This window comes from Antechinus flavipes, chromosome 2 (assembly GCF_016432865.1).
Source record: "Antechinus flavipes isolate AdamAnt ecotype Samford, QLD, Australia chromosome 2, AdamAnt_v2, whole genome shotgun sequence".
NCBI classification, from domain to species: Eukaryota; Metazoa; Chordata; class Mammalia; order Dasyuromorphia; family Dasyuridae; genus Antechinus; species Antechinus flavipes.
In genome coordinates, this window is record NC_067399.1 from 647781536 (window position 1) to 647796216 (window position 14681).

Sequence of the window (14681 nt, forward strand, 5' to 3'; positions counted from 1 at the left end):
TGATAGACCAGTTTTTGTTGGCTGAAAATTTCTTAGAAAACACAGTTCTCAGATGCCCAGGATAACCTCACCATTTCTTCCTGGTTAAATTCATATAGCCCCACTAGATTTAGTAAATTCCAGTACAATCTATGTTTCCCACCAGATCTAGTCTCTTATGCTGGTCATCTTCTTGCCACCTATTCTTCTACTGACCTTTTGGATCCCTGGACTTCCAGGAGAAGTTGATCCATTCACCTTTCAAACTCTTGCCCTTAGTTGAGTGTCCTGATTGTTATAAACTCATATAACCCACTACAGCTATCTGGTCTCAAATAAGGTAATACTTCACATACCATCTTGCCATTAACCCTGGTCATTCTCTTAACATCTTCCATGCAGAGCCAAGAATATCAGGCCCTTCACCTTGTGCTCTACGAATCATAATCAAATCAATATCATCATTATTTCAGAAAGTAATGGATCAATCAGATAGCCTGTAGCTTCACATAAATAACCACCCTTCCCTGACCACCATTGTTGTCTCTTCCTATTGACTTTTAGAGAAGGGACTATCTTCTTCCCTCTAGTGAATATTAACCCCTTCAGAGAAAGGATTATTTTGCTTTGTGTTTGTGTCCACAGTTTAGCATAGTGCCTGCATATAATAAGCACTTGATGTTTTTCATTCATTCACTTATTCATTGCTTCATTCAATGGTTCATTCATTCATCTAGTAGAATAACTGAATTAATGGTTTTAGTATTTTTATTAGAAATTGGAAAAATAGAACAATTGAGTTAATATGGAACTCTTGCATGAAAAAAGCAACATTTAATCAAATGATTGAAATCTAAGCTCCTATTGTTGGAAGGGACCATCTATTCCTGCTCATATCCCAAATATATTTAACATTTTCAGAAAAATGATCTAGCCTTCAGCACTGGGGAACTTACTACTTTGATTTTAAATATGGAATATTTTAAACTTGAAAGGCACACAGAGGAGAAGAAGGCTTCCAGCTAAGTGGTGCAGAGAATAGAACGCTGGGCTGATGTTAAGAAGACTTTGACTTCAAATCCAGTCTCATATACTTACTAGCTATGTGACTGAACAAATTGCTTAACTTTTGCTTGCCTCAGTTTACTCAATTGTAAAATGAGGATAAAGATAGTACTTATTTCCAAGGATTATTGTGATGATCAAATGAAATAACATTTGTTAAGAGTTTTACACAGTAATTGGCACATGGTAGGCATTTAATAAATGGTTGTTCCTTTCTCTTCTCTTTCCCTTAGTAATAAATTAACTAAAACTAGCTGGATACTGGCATACTCTATTAGTACTCTGTGCCTTGTGATAGAAAATGCACGATCCTGGTTTCCATGGAAGAAGATCAGCAAAAGAAGCAAAGGTTTCAACATCACAGAAGTTTGGCAGATTTGATTTTATGATTGGTATGGTTCAAAGTCCTCAATTTCCACATGGGCAAAGACCAACCAAACAACAAACACATCATCTGGATTGATATTAGCTAAATATAATTGACTATCTGTCAAATAGGTACAGAGCCTCTGCATGTTGTATATATGTATTTGTATGTGTGCATGGGTATGTGTATGTGTATGTGTATATGTATCTTTCTCTCTCTCTGTGTCTCTGTCTCTGTCTCTATCTCTCTATGTGTATGTGTGTGTGTGTGAAAAATGGAAGGCAGGAGAACTATGCCACCTAATTGAACCCATTATATTTTTGGATAATAACTCATATCCCTGGGTACTTCTTTCCCATGTTAAGCACAAATCTTTCTCCTTTCAACTTCCACCCATTGCTCCTACTCCAATCCTTTGGGACCAACCAGGGAAAGTATTTACATAGACACTCTTAGATCCCCTAAGTCTCTGTGGAAAAACCTTTGAAATTGCAATTACAGGAACCAATTGCTTTAAAATGAGTCCATTGACTGTGACTATTTGTATGCAAAGAAAAAAACATTAAAAATCACACCTGGAACAAAACCCTTTGAGATTATTGGGATCATCATCAGAGAATGTTTGTAACAAGCCTGAAGCTCCTAGTAGCAGCAGGGGAAGTGAACATTCACCTGAATAAGCAAGCACAGAATCCAATCAATAGTTAAAGCTTCCTTCCCCCCTACTCCCATAGCAGTATCCTTGAGTACAGATTTATATAGCTTCCTCTATAGATATAAATCCCCACCACTCAGCTAGTAACCCTCTCCCTCTGGTCCTTGAAGGAATACAAATGTTGGACTTCCTCTGTCTTTAAAGGGTAGCAGTCATAGACCCTGAACCAATCACTCCCTCTTTCTACAACTTGTGCCCAGCCAAGGGGAAGGCACTGGAACTTGCCCTTTAACCCTGCTCTATCCTTGGAACATGTTGCTATAACAAAGGCAAAAAAGCCCAGATTGTTTCATATTCTGGCTTTTGTCCTATACAGAGGGATTCATAATTCTTAAATAGCAGATTTCTATGGTTTCCACCAATTTTGTCCTAATACTAATTTTATTATTTTTTGTTTGTAATTTCCATTCAATCCAATTTAGTCCAATCAATCCATCTACCCATCCTTCCATGCATTTAATATATCCATTCAACATTAATTATCTATGAAGAATAAAACCCTTGGTTACTTACTGAAGTAGGTATAATGATAAATAAGTAACATTGTGCTCTAAGGAGTCTACAATGTAATAGGAAAGATATAATGTTCTAATCTCATTTTACAGGTGAGGAAATGAGGTTCAAAGTTTCATGAATTATCCAGAGACACATAACTAATAAGGAATAGAGCCCTGATGGAACTAGATATTTTTTGGGAGGATCAGGAAGCTTTTCATGTACCACAGTGTTTAATGCTCAGGCAAGTAGATGTAAATAAAGATGAAGAGAAAGGGAGAGGGAGAAGAAGAGGAAGAGAGAAAGAGAAGAAGAAAGAATATGACAGAGAAAGAGAGAGGAGAGGGATAGAGAGATAGAGGAGAGCAAAGACACAAAGACAGAGAGAAACAGAGACAGACACAGAGAGACACAGAAAGAGACACAGATATAGAGATAAAATAAGAGATAAAAAGAGATAGAGAGAAAAAAGACAGAGGCATAGAGAAAGAATGAGAGAGAAGAAGAGAGAGGAAAACAGATACATAGAGAAAAAGAGAGAGAGAGGAAGGAAAGAAAGAAAGGAAAAGAGCAAGACAGAGAGCAAGAGCTTTTGAAATAAACCACAGGAACATAAGCACTTTTTGTGTTTTAAGACTAATAATGACGAGAAGGATAGTTTATGGATTATATGGAGTGGTGAGATATAACAATGAATCCTAGTAGTAGAAAACAGGTAGGGATGTGGGAAATTTAGGTCATTGGATTTGAAGACGTCAAGAGAGTGTGAGATTAGAGTAACTTTAGGCTCATCAATGTGCATATTGAAGTAACAGATTATGAAGGAAAGGAATAAAGAAAAAGATAAGGGGCATCTGTTTGGCTCAGTAGAAAAAGCATCAGGCACCCTCAGACACATGCTAGCTATGTGACTCTAAGCAAGTCACTTAATCCCATTTGTTTCACTTTCCTCATGTATAAAACGAGTTAGAGAACTAAATGGCAAACTACTCCAGTATTTTTTTTTGTAAGAAAACTCCAAATGCAGTTATGAAGAATGAGACATAACTGAAGTGAATAGACAACAACATAAAGACAGATAGTTAACAAAATCACTTAGAAAGTTGGGAGGCTGCTTTGGAAGTCTGTGGATGACAAAAAGGACATAATGAAAACTTAAGATTTCATTGATTGCAGAGTGGAAGTTGTAGGCAAATAGAGAAGTAGAGGTTTGATCAAATCATTTCCTTATGTGAGAAGGTTCAAGAGCTTCCCATTGTATCTTTGCCATCAAAATTCCTTCACTCTAGTTGACTTTTCTAGTTTCTAATGCCCATGCTATTCTCCCTCATATGCTCTATGGTCCAACCAAATTGTCCAACTTCCTGTTGCCCATATGTCCCATCTTCTACCCTTATGCTGAGCTTAATTCCAGCCTCAAATACTTATTACCTCTGTGACTCTGGGCAAGCAATTTAATCTGTATTTGCCTCAGTTTCCTCATCTATAAAGTATGGATAATAATAATAACCATCTTCCAAGGTTTTCTGAGGATCAAATGAGACAATATTTGTAAAGCCCTCAGCACAGTACCTGGGACATAGTAGAAAGGTTTTTCTCTGTCTCTGTCTCTCTGTCTCTCTCTCTCTCTGCCTCTGTGTATCTCTCTTTCTCTGACTCTATTTCTCTGTCTCTTTCCCTCTCTCTGTGTGTCTTTGTCTCTCTGTTTCTGTCTCTTTGTCTCTGTCTCTCTCTATCTCTCTGACTCTGTGTGTTTCTATCTCTCTTATTATCTCTGCCTTTTTCTCCGTCTCCCTCTCTGTTTTTCTCTGTCTTTTTTTCTCTATTTCTGTCTCTATATTTGTCTCTCTGCCTGTCTCTGTGTCTCTTTCCCTCTCTGTGTTGGTGTCTGTCTCTTACACACACACACACACACACACACACACACATCCCTTATGTTCTAGACACTGACTTTCAGTGAAGCCTGGGATGACTTTGGATTTCATTTTGTTTTTGTTGTTTCCCTTTTTGATTGCTATTGCACACTGGCATTTCATTTCTATAGAGTTTTCAGTCCATTAATAATACATTGTATAGATTATTGAGAATGTTTTTTGTTATAGCATCAAGACCCTTTCAGGTTATATCTAGCTTCCAAAAGGCACAACCTGTGGGAATTTAAATGTTCTTAACCATAAAATAGAGTTAATAATACCAATAATATCCACTTCACAGGGTTATTTTGGAGGTTAAATGAGATAATACATATAAAGTACAAGACAAACCTTAAAGGACCATTTAAATATCTGGTTCATTGATATTGTTAACAGTGAGAGAAAACATCGAAAAATGGATAGAGAAGGTTAGCCTCAGAGTCTGAAAAACATAATTTCAAATTCCACCTCTGTCACATGCTGGTTGTGTCACCCTGGAAGAAAGGAATAAGCATTTATTAAGTACCTAGTAGGCACCATACATTGAATTAGTGCTTTATAAAATCTTATTAAATCCTTATAACAGTCCTGAGAGTAGATGCTATCATTATTTCCACTTAATAATTGAGGAAACCAAAGAAGATACAGGCGACTTAAGTTAACCTGGCCAAATCACTTAACTCTCAGTGCCTTAAGAAACTCTAAATTGTATTGTTGATGCTGATCTGCACTGGAAGATGGATTTTCACTACTGAGTTCCCCATACCAGTGAAAGGACAAGACCAGTTTAAATATGTATGTACACTATTATGCTGCAATATGTACAATATAGAGAATAAGAACAATAGAATATATATAGAATAAGAATGATAGAATAATAAAAGAATATAGACTATTACTTTTTAACACTGATTATCCACAATATTAATAAAACATAGAATAATTCACTAGAATATATTTAATATTTCATGCATGCTTGTATACATATACATATGCATTTAGAGAGAGACAAATAGAGAGACACAAAAAGAGAGAAATAGAAAGATGAAGGAGAGAAAGAGAGAAAGGGAAGGAGAGGGAGGGGAGAGAGAGACAGAGAGAGAAAAAAAGAGAGAGAGAAAGGAACAGAGAGAGACAGACAGAGAGAGAGACATAGATTTAGTTCTCTGCCTTAGGGCAGAAGGTAAAAAGGTGATGAATGGAGCAGGTAAACTGGTCTGTGGCCAAAAGAGATTTTCTTGCTCTGTGAATACAGAGATTCACCTGCATTATCTAACTGGATCCTCCCAACAGCCCAATGAAGCAGATACTACAAATATTATTACTTTCATTTCATTGATGAGGAAATTAAGGCAGAGAGTTTAAATACCCTATCTATATGATGCAGCTAGTCAGTATCGCACACAAAATGGATATGAAGTCTGATCTTCTTCCTACCAAAGCCAGATCTCTATCGTTCCTGATGCAATGGCTACACAGTGTATGTAACAGAAAGCCTGGCCAGGCGGCTCCTTTCTGAGATGATCCAGGGAATTCTGGTGACATTACTTGGAAATTGACTTAAGTTTGACTAGTGCCTTATGGTAATACATATTTCTTTCCCCTTTCCTCTTTTTCTCCTTTAAAAGCTAAAAAAAGATCTGTTTTTTGCTTTTTTTAAAAAAAGCTAGCTCTTAGAACCTAAGTAAATTTGTTGAACCCTGTTAGAAATAGTGTCTGCAGCAGATAGGCTGTATTTATTTTCCGAGCCCTGTGTGGTTATGAGACTATTTCCAGACAGCAGGGGGCACTCTGGGTATTCTCTGCAACCAGACATCCTCACAGCCGAGGGCCCAGGTAGCAGGACAGAGGACTAATTGTGTCAGCAATGTTATGGGCTGCAGTAAGTTGGACTGATGAGAATGCAGCTGCCTCTACCTTGCTTGTAAAAAAAGTGGCTGATGAATTAAGCTCAATTTTCTTAGAAGTCAGGAGAAATAGTAATTAATGAACTAATGTGCCCATTAAACTGGATCAGCAAGTATGTTGGAAAGCGAGAGCCCCCAGAAGCCACTTGGGTTTGTCTCATGGGGAAATATACCGTGACATTTTAAAGCATAAATATTGGAGAGGAGGTCTTAAATGTTTTCTCTGGCATTCATCTCCCTTTGACCAAGAGTTTTCCATGTTGATTGGAGAGACATTATCACATATCAAATAATGTTAATAAGTTTTTTGATACAGTGTTTTAAGATTTACAAAGCACTTTATAGGCCTTATCTTATTTGATCCTCACAGTAATTGCAGTAAGTATTATTTTTGATTCCTATTTTACTGACAAGGAAATTGAAACTCAGAGATTTTCAAGATTTTAATAAAGTCTTAAAGCCAGTATATGTCAGAGGCAGGATTTGAACTCAAGACTTCTTGAATTTCAAGTCATTTCTCTATTTCAGTTCTGAACTCTCTCTCTCTCTCTCTCTCTCTCTCTCTCTCTCTCTCTCTCTCTGTCTCTGTCTTTCTGTCTCTTTCTCTCTTGTCTGTCTGTCTCATCTATATATGTGTGGACCTCTTCTCAGAATAACATTTTTAAATAATTAATGGAAATGCCAAATTTTAGTTAGAGCATATTGGAAATAAAGTTGTAATTTTTTTCCCATTCAAGTTTAAGGATACTCTGAAATCAGTCCACAGACCATTTGGGAATGTGTGTCTGTGGATATCAGGTAAAGATGTTATATATAGTATACTTCTTTTCACATGGCTTTCTGCTTATGTCCCATTTGATTCATGTATATCCCAATAGGAGTCTAAATGTCTAAAGCAGAAAGTGATTTAAAGTACCTGATATATTGATGATATAGGAATACTAATATACAATAGTAAATCAAACTAAAGGTCACTTGGGTTATAAAATGTAGGAAATAATAAAAATAACTCATATTTTACATCATATTGTTTTGCAAAATATTTTTCTGACAGCAGCCTTGTGAGAAAGATAGTCAGAGGCTTACTGTTCCCATTTTACAGTTAAGGAAACTAAATTGTGGAGAGATAAAGTGATTTCTAATGATCACAGAAATTGTGTTTGAGAAAATTTGGACCCAAGTCACTAATTCCAAGCCAAGATGTCTATCTATTATGACATACTCACTTTAAAGACAATGGGGTATAGATCACTGAACTTAAAATCAAAAGACTGGGTCTCAGTCCTGTATTGGTTGTGATACTATAGGAAAGTCAGCAAAATCTCTCTTAGATGATTCATTACTTCATATCTAAAATGGGAATAAAAGAGCAGTAGATGATGCAGTGGCTAAAACTCCAGGCTTGAATTAAGGAAGATGAGTCCTGTCGGACTCAGACACTTGTGTGACCCTGGGCAAGTCACTTAACCCTGTTTACCTCAGTTTTCTCATCTGTAAAATAAGTTGGAGAAAGACATGGAAAAACCTCTCCATTATCTTTGCCAAGAACACCTCAAATGAAATCATGAAGAGTTGAACGTAATCGAAACAACTGAAGAACAAAATGGAAATAAAAACCCTCGCAAGACCTCCTTTTTAGGTTGAAATGAGCCTTATTAAAGTGTTGTTACTCTTAAAACATTGTAGAAATGGGAACTGGTACTGTGATTATTGCTACTACTACAATTGTCATCATTATCATCACCTCAATGGCTAATTAGTTGTTCGCTTGCTGATTTGTGGATCATCTTAAATTGTTCTGGAAAGTAAAGAAGGGGTGAAGAAAATGAAGAAGGAAGAGAAAGGCACTAACTTGCTGTCCATGGAAACTGTGACTCATGGCTCAGCATATTGAGAGTTTCCCTGGCTGGTTTTGCAGGAGCCATCCAACTCTGAACACCATTAATAGAAATGCTCTCACACTCATTAGCAATGCACTCAGCTCCCCAGAAGCAGATATTTCTTCTCCAGCTCCTCCCTTACAATGACAGCTCCTGCTCTCTAGTTCCATCCATCAAAGCAGTGTTACCAATTTCTAGCATAAGTGGATATTTTCCAGAGATAAAACAATGAGTCAATGCAAGATGAAGTTAGCCGATACATGAAAAAAGTTAGCTAAAGTAAGGAAACTTCTGTCGAATTTTCCAAGGTAAACAAATAGACATATACATAGTTATTTTATGCTGAAAATTTCTCAGGGATTCCTTAGTAGAATTTTAATAAAGCAGTCTTCAGAGATGCTAATCAAAGAAGTACCATAACGATAAAGAAGAGTAGAATTTGTTACCCTTCAACTAAAATGTAGGAAAGTTTCCTGGAGCACTTATATTTTCCCACTAGCTGAAAGACCTGCAGGAATTTACTTAGTTTCTCTGAGACACAGTTTATTCATTTGTAAAATGAGATAGTGATAGAACTAAAGTTTCTAAGTTTCCAGAATTAATGATCTACAATTAATTTTTCAGTGATCCCAATCATCTTCAGGCTGCTGGTTCCGCAAATGACTGATATATATCCATTGTATTGTTAAAAGGTGCTGCTGACTTTTTTTTTTAAGTCGGCTTATTAAAAAAAACCATCATCTTCTATTCATATTACATTTAATTCTTTATAAAACACTTAGGTGATCATAACACTACTACAAAACTAGTGTAGACACTTCTATTTCTAGTTTACAGATAAGAAACTGAGGCTAAGAAAAGTTAAATGACAACCAGGATTATACATCTAATAAGTGCATGATTCAAGATTTGAACTTAGGTCTTTTGAATGCAAGTTCTTTTCTCTGTATATTGGTGCTTTACAAGTCATTTTGATTAAATGATGGTTAGAAGTTTTCTTAATATGGAGATCCAAAACTGAGTTGAAATGGAGACTTTTGTCTTCTTTCCTAGAACTAGAGAAAAGGTAGGGACTCTAGAGTTGGAAGATATGGGTTCAAATTTTCCCAAGATCATGCAGCTAGTAAAGGCTATAGCCAGGATTGTAAAGTAAATACCTGTTGATTTCTGTATTTTTCATGTGAGAGATTAGAACTTCCTGTGTGAACTTGGGAGCACCCCGGATATCTCTGACAGACATCTCTGAGTCTTGATTTTTTTCTTTCTTGGTTTTTTTTTTTTCTGAAGTAATTTGGATTCTGCCCAGGATCACACAGCTAGGAAATAGTAAATGACTGAGGCTAGATTTGAATTGAGATCCTCTTGACTTCAGAGCAAGTGCTCTATCCACTGTGCCATCTAGCTGCCCCTATTGCCATCTAGCTGTCTCGATTTTTTAATTTGAAAAAGGGGAGAGGGTTAGATCAGATAGCTTCTAATATCTTTTCTAGCTCTTCTCTAATCCTATGATTTTGAATTTTATTCATCAGAAAAGTAGAAAGAGGCTGGGAAAGAGAAAAACTCTTGGAATTTCTGCAACTATGTGACTTTGGGTAAGTCATTATAGTTCTCCAGGCTTCAGTTTTTTCATATGCAAATGAGGGAACCATAGCCAATGATCTCTGGGGTTTCTTCCAGCTCTATCATATGAATTATGGCTATGGCAGACATTGGAAACATCAGTAAAACAATCTTGAAATCCATTTCCATTTCAGGAGAAAAGTTCGCAGATATAATGAGTTAATTAGATGATAATGACCATGCAGATAATCACTTTGTCCAGTTTCTTCTTTCCAAGTACATTGACGAATGTCCTGAGATGTTGTCACAGTAAGTAAAGATATTGTCAGTTTATCATGTAGTTTGGGTCAATGCCCATGTGTTTGGGTCAATACTTCATGGTCCCTGATTCCCCATGGTGTGCGTGCGTGTGTGTGTGTGTGTGTGTGTGTGTGTGTGTGTATGTTTATTAAATAAGCCAGTATTCCTGTCTTGGGGAAGGATATAATCAGATTGGTAGGTACAAAACATCGGGCTGTCCATTCTGATGCTCCTGTATACAAATGGCAGGTGGGAGAGATTTGGGGATGCTGCCACTATAACAATCTCATCACCATACTTCCAAAGAGAAGTTGAAATTCTCCATAATTCTTGCTGATATTGCCATACTCAAGGCAGGAATTATTAATCTAATCATAATAAATATGGTTTAAGAAGGAATGAATAGTCATTGATGGGAGGATAAATGAGGTTCAGGATGTCACTACTACCAGTTCAAATTAGACAGAGATGTGGATTCCCTACCCTTGGGCTGATGTCCCAACTCTAATCCCTTTTTTGTACTAGCCATTACATACCTTGAATCTTAAGCAGTAGGTAGTTAAAATGATAGATATAATAGTCATGAAGATCTGAGTTCAAGTCCTTGGACACATTATCTGTGTGATTCTGAGAAAATCACTTAACTTCTCTGTTTTCTCATTTGTAAAATGAGATTAATAATAGCATCTACATTACAGGATCTTTATAAAGATCAAATGAATCCTTTTCAAACCTCAAAATGCTATATAAATGCTGTTATTAAAAGCCAAGAAGGAGTCAGCATAGTATAACAGGAAATTAACCTGAACTGAGAGAACCTGGATTCAAATCCCAGCTCTACCACTTAGAATCTGTGTGAGTGACAAGATCTTGGTATTTCAGTTTTTCCATCTATCAAAAGAATGTTTTGAGCAGATGACTTTTAAGGTTCCATCTAGTTCTTAATCTACTTATCATACTTTGATTTTTCCAGATTTTTCAGATTTTACAAATGTCTTGGTATATAGGGAATTGTTTCTGGGTGAGAAGTACAGCCAGACGTGTTACAGATTATATATCAGAATAATGCATAGAAGGTATATTATTAGCCTTAGAGTGCTATATAAATGTCAGATATAATTACCATCATATTATTAATTATCATCAATATTAGGCAAGGACTTCACCCATCCAAGGAAGTGATTTGGGAAATCTGAGTATTAGGAGATCAAATGAGATAGGATAGAAAAGAAAGAGATGATGCCCGAGATGAGGGAGAGAGGAAAGAGAGATAGGTTGTGAATGTGAAGAGAAATTATCTATATTTCTAAAGCACCTATACATCCATCATCCCTTTATTTGATTTTAAAATCTATCACATATCGTCCACAAATTAGATTGCCAACTGCTCTGGGATTAGAGCTGTGAATGACAGAAATAGCAATGTCTCTGTCCTCCCTCACTCATTTTCCACCTGTAGAGTCATAGATTTCCACTATAATCCTCCATTTCAGTCATTACTCTTTCTGTCTCTCAAACTATCAGTGAAAATCCTACAGCCTCAATACAATACAAAACTCCAGTGAGAATGATTATACTCTGTAATTGTTGAAACAGCTAGCATTAGATGTTCTCTCCCTTTCACTAATATAGAAAATTAAATTTGAAATCTGTCAATTTTCCCTGCACTTTCAAGCCCATTGTCATGACTACTGCAGCACACAGAAAGTTGATTCCAGCTGTGCTCTTGATCTGTAAAGGTACATGCTGCCTGAAGGACAAGACTCTCACTGTAGCTGCAAAAGCTACATTTTTTTCTTACATGAATGAAAACTTCTTCCAACAGATGTGACTGTAGATTCTCAAGGGATATATCGTTGGAATATGATTTTTGGAAGGTCCCACTATATCATAAACACTGTGTTGGTATTCTTACATCATCAAAAGATCAAGTTATATTAATTTACAGTCCCAGAACTAGACCCCTTGAGGAGCCTCACCAGAACTTTGACCACTAAGGAATAACATTTTTCAGCCACCACAATCCAACAAGAAAATTCACTGGCATGTAGAAGGATTGCAATCCATGCCAGCCTGTGCACGTGGGGCAGATGGGGAGAGATTGGAAAGATGTGCAGAATAAATGGTAGAGAGAATACCCACATTGATGAAAATCACAGATCCCTGAAATATTAAGGCAAGAATTAGGATGTATTATTGTTTCTCATGTCTTGTCTTTCCAATAACAATCAATTTTTTTAAAACTGACAAATCCTTCTATAATAATGATACAAAATGCAAAAATACCTACAAGATTCATATGTGGTGTTATGGCAGATAATTCAGAAAATATAGAATTCTAGAATAAATGGAATCTGTATCCTCATTTTACAGTGTTACAACCTGAAGCCCAGAAAGGTTGTGATTTGTTCAAGGTCACACAGATATAGAAGGCAGTTGGGTTTCAAATTCAGATTCTTTAGCACACTGAGTGTTTATTCATTCAATCATACTACCTCCTTGAACTTAGTCAAATTCTTTTCTTTACTGATGAGAGAGAGGAATTCAAAACACAATGTATTCACAGCCAATATAATGGTTTATTTTGGTTGATTATATTTATTTTCTACAGAGACCCGGGCATTGTAAGGAGTGATTTAGTGCATAGCAATAGAGATTAAAGAAAGAAAAAGAAAGAGGGCATCTGCAATCATCAAAAATACAAAAAGGAAAATCATCAGAAGTTCAGAAAGGAACACAAACAAACAGCAATTTGTTCATATCTTGCTTAATTTAATGTACAGTTTAAAAGAAACAAACTGCATATAACAAAAGCACAGTTTCACAAGCAATCTCCTGTTCTTTTTGTATTGAAATGTTTGTGTTTGCTCATAATTAAGTTCATGATGAAAAAAAAAGACCATAGCAAAAAGGAAACAGGCCAGGTAAAATTTTTAAATCTTATGATATATAAACAAATAAGCTTCAGATGAAAATGTAGTTTGATGATAAAGTGGTATGGAAGATTTGGTGTGGTCAGTGAAATTGTTCAATAACTTCTATTTGCTGCTCACCCTACCACTTACTATTTACCTGTGTCATCTTCCATGTATAAGTCAACTTTTCTATTCTGGGAAGTAGTATCAAAGATCTGTGTCATTCACTTTATCTCTTTTGTTAGGTTTGAACTACAAGCCAGGGACAACAATTGTGACAAAACATGTCAGTGTGAGATGATTCTCGATTTCCACACTTAGTATATTTTCCTTTCAGTTTCTTCTTGACTACTGAATTCTCATCCTGACTAGCAAATGCTGGTGATTACCTGTGTTTAAAATGATAAGTGTTTAAAATTAAAGGAAAAGAAAAAAGTTTCACCCTTCTTCTCACTCCCCCCCCCCACCCAGAGAGAAAGGCTTCAATATCCCCAAAAAGAGCTATAGTAGAGATCGTTGCTTTGGCATCTGTAGTTGGGGGATGAGGGCAGGGTTAAGCTTAACAATTTTTGTTTTGAAATTTCTTAGAATATCATTATAAATGATCCTTGGTGGGGATTGCCTCTGCCTGGATTCAACTCATTCATGTGGCTTCTTGTGCTTCCCTTTCTCTAGCACCATGTTTCTTCTGTTGGCCTGGATTGGAGTTGGGATCTTTTTTGAGTCTAGCTCCAGAACTCAATGATCTGTTTCTTAAAGTTCACCTTTATCCTAACATGTTTTTTCCTTTCTGATTCATTTCAAGATAATCCCTTGAATCTTTTGATGTATCCATATCCCTTATACTTAATTAATATCTCCTGAGTGGCTCCTTTTCTGTGATTCATAGTAACAGATAGACTATGACTCTACTTTTATATATTTGCTTTTATAGGCCAGAAAAACTTATTCTTCCCTTTCCTCATCCCAATCTCTTTCATACAACCAGCTTTCAGAGACCTGGGTGGTGGAGAATGATGGACATGGAGTGAGAAAGATTTGAGTACAAACTTTTTCAGAATTTGTTTTTAAATGTGTGACTTTATGTTTCTCAGCCTCAGTTTCTTCATCTGCAAGTTGAAAACAGCAACAGCACCTACCTCATAGGATTAGAAGAATCAAATGTGATAACATAAACAGAGATCTTGGAAAACCTTGAAACTATATATGAATGCTTCTATTTTTCTAATCATCATCATTATTGTTATTTTTATTATTATTATTAGTAGTGATGTATATGACTTCCCCTTGTGTAAGGAGTCCAAAATGTACCTGATATTTTTTTTGCTAGTAACAAGCTACAGTAAGGAGAATAACTTTTAGTGTCTTGTTCATACTATGTCTGATGACTTACTTCTCATATACCATTTAAATATAATTATACTTTTATTTTGAGAGAATTAGGGTTAAATGACTTGCCTAGGATTTGAACTCAGGTCCTCTACATCTACAGGATCTGTGCTCCATCCATTGTGCCATCTAGCTGTTCCTAGTTGTACTTCTTTGAGAAAAGAGCTAATGGAAAGATATCTGAATATTTATTCAC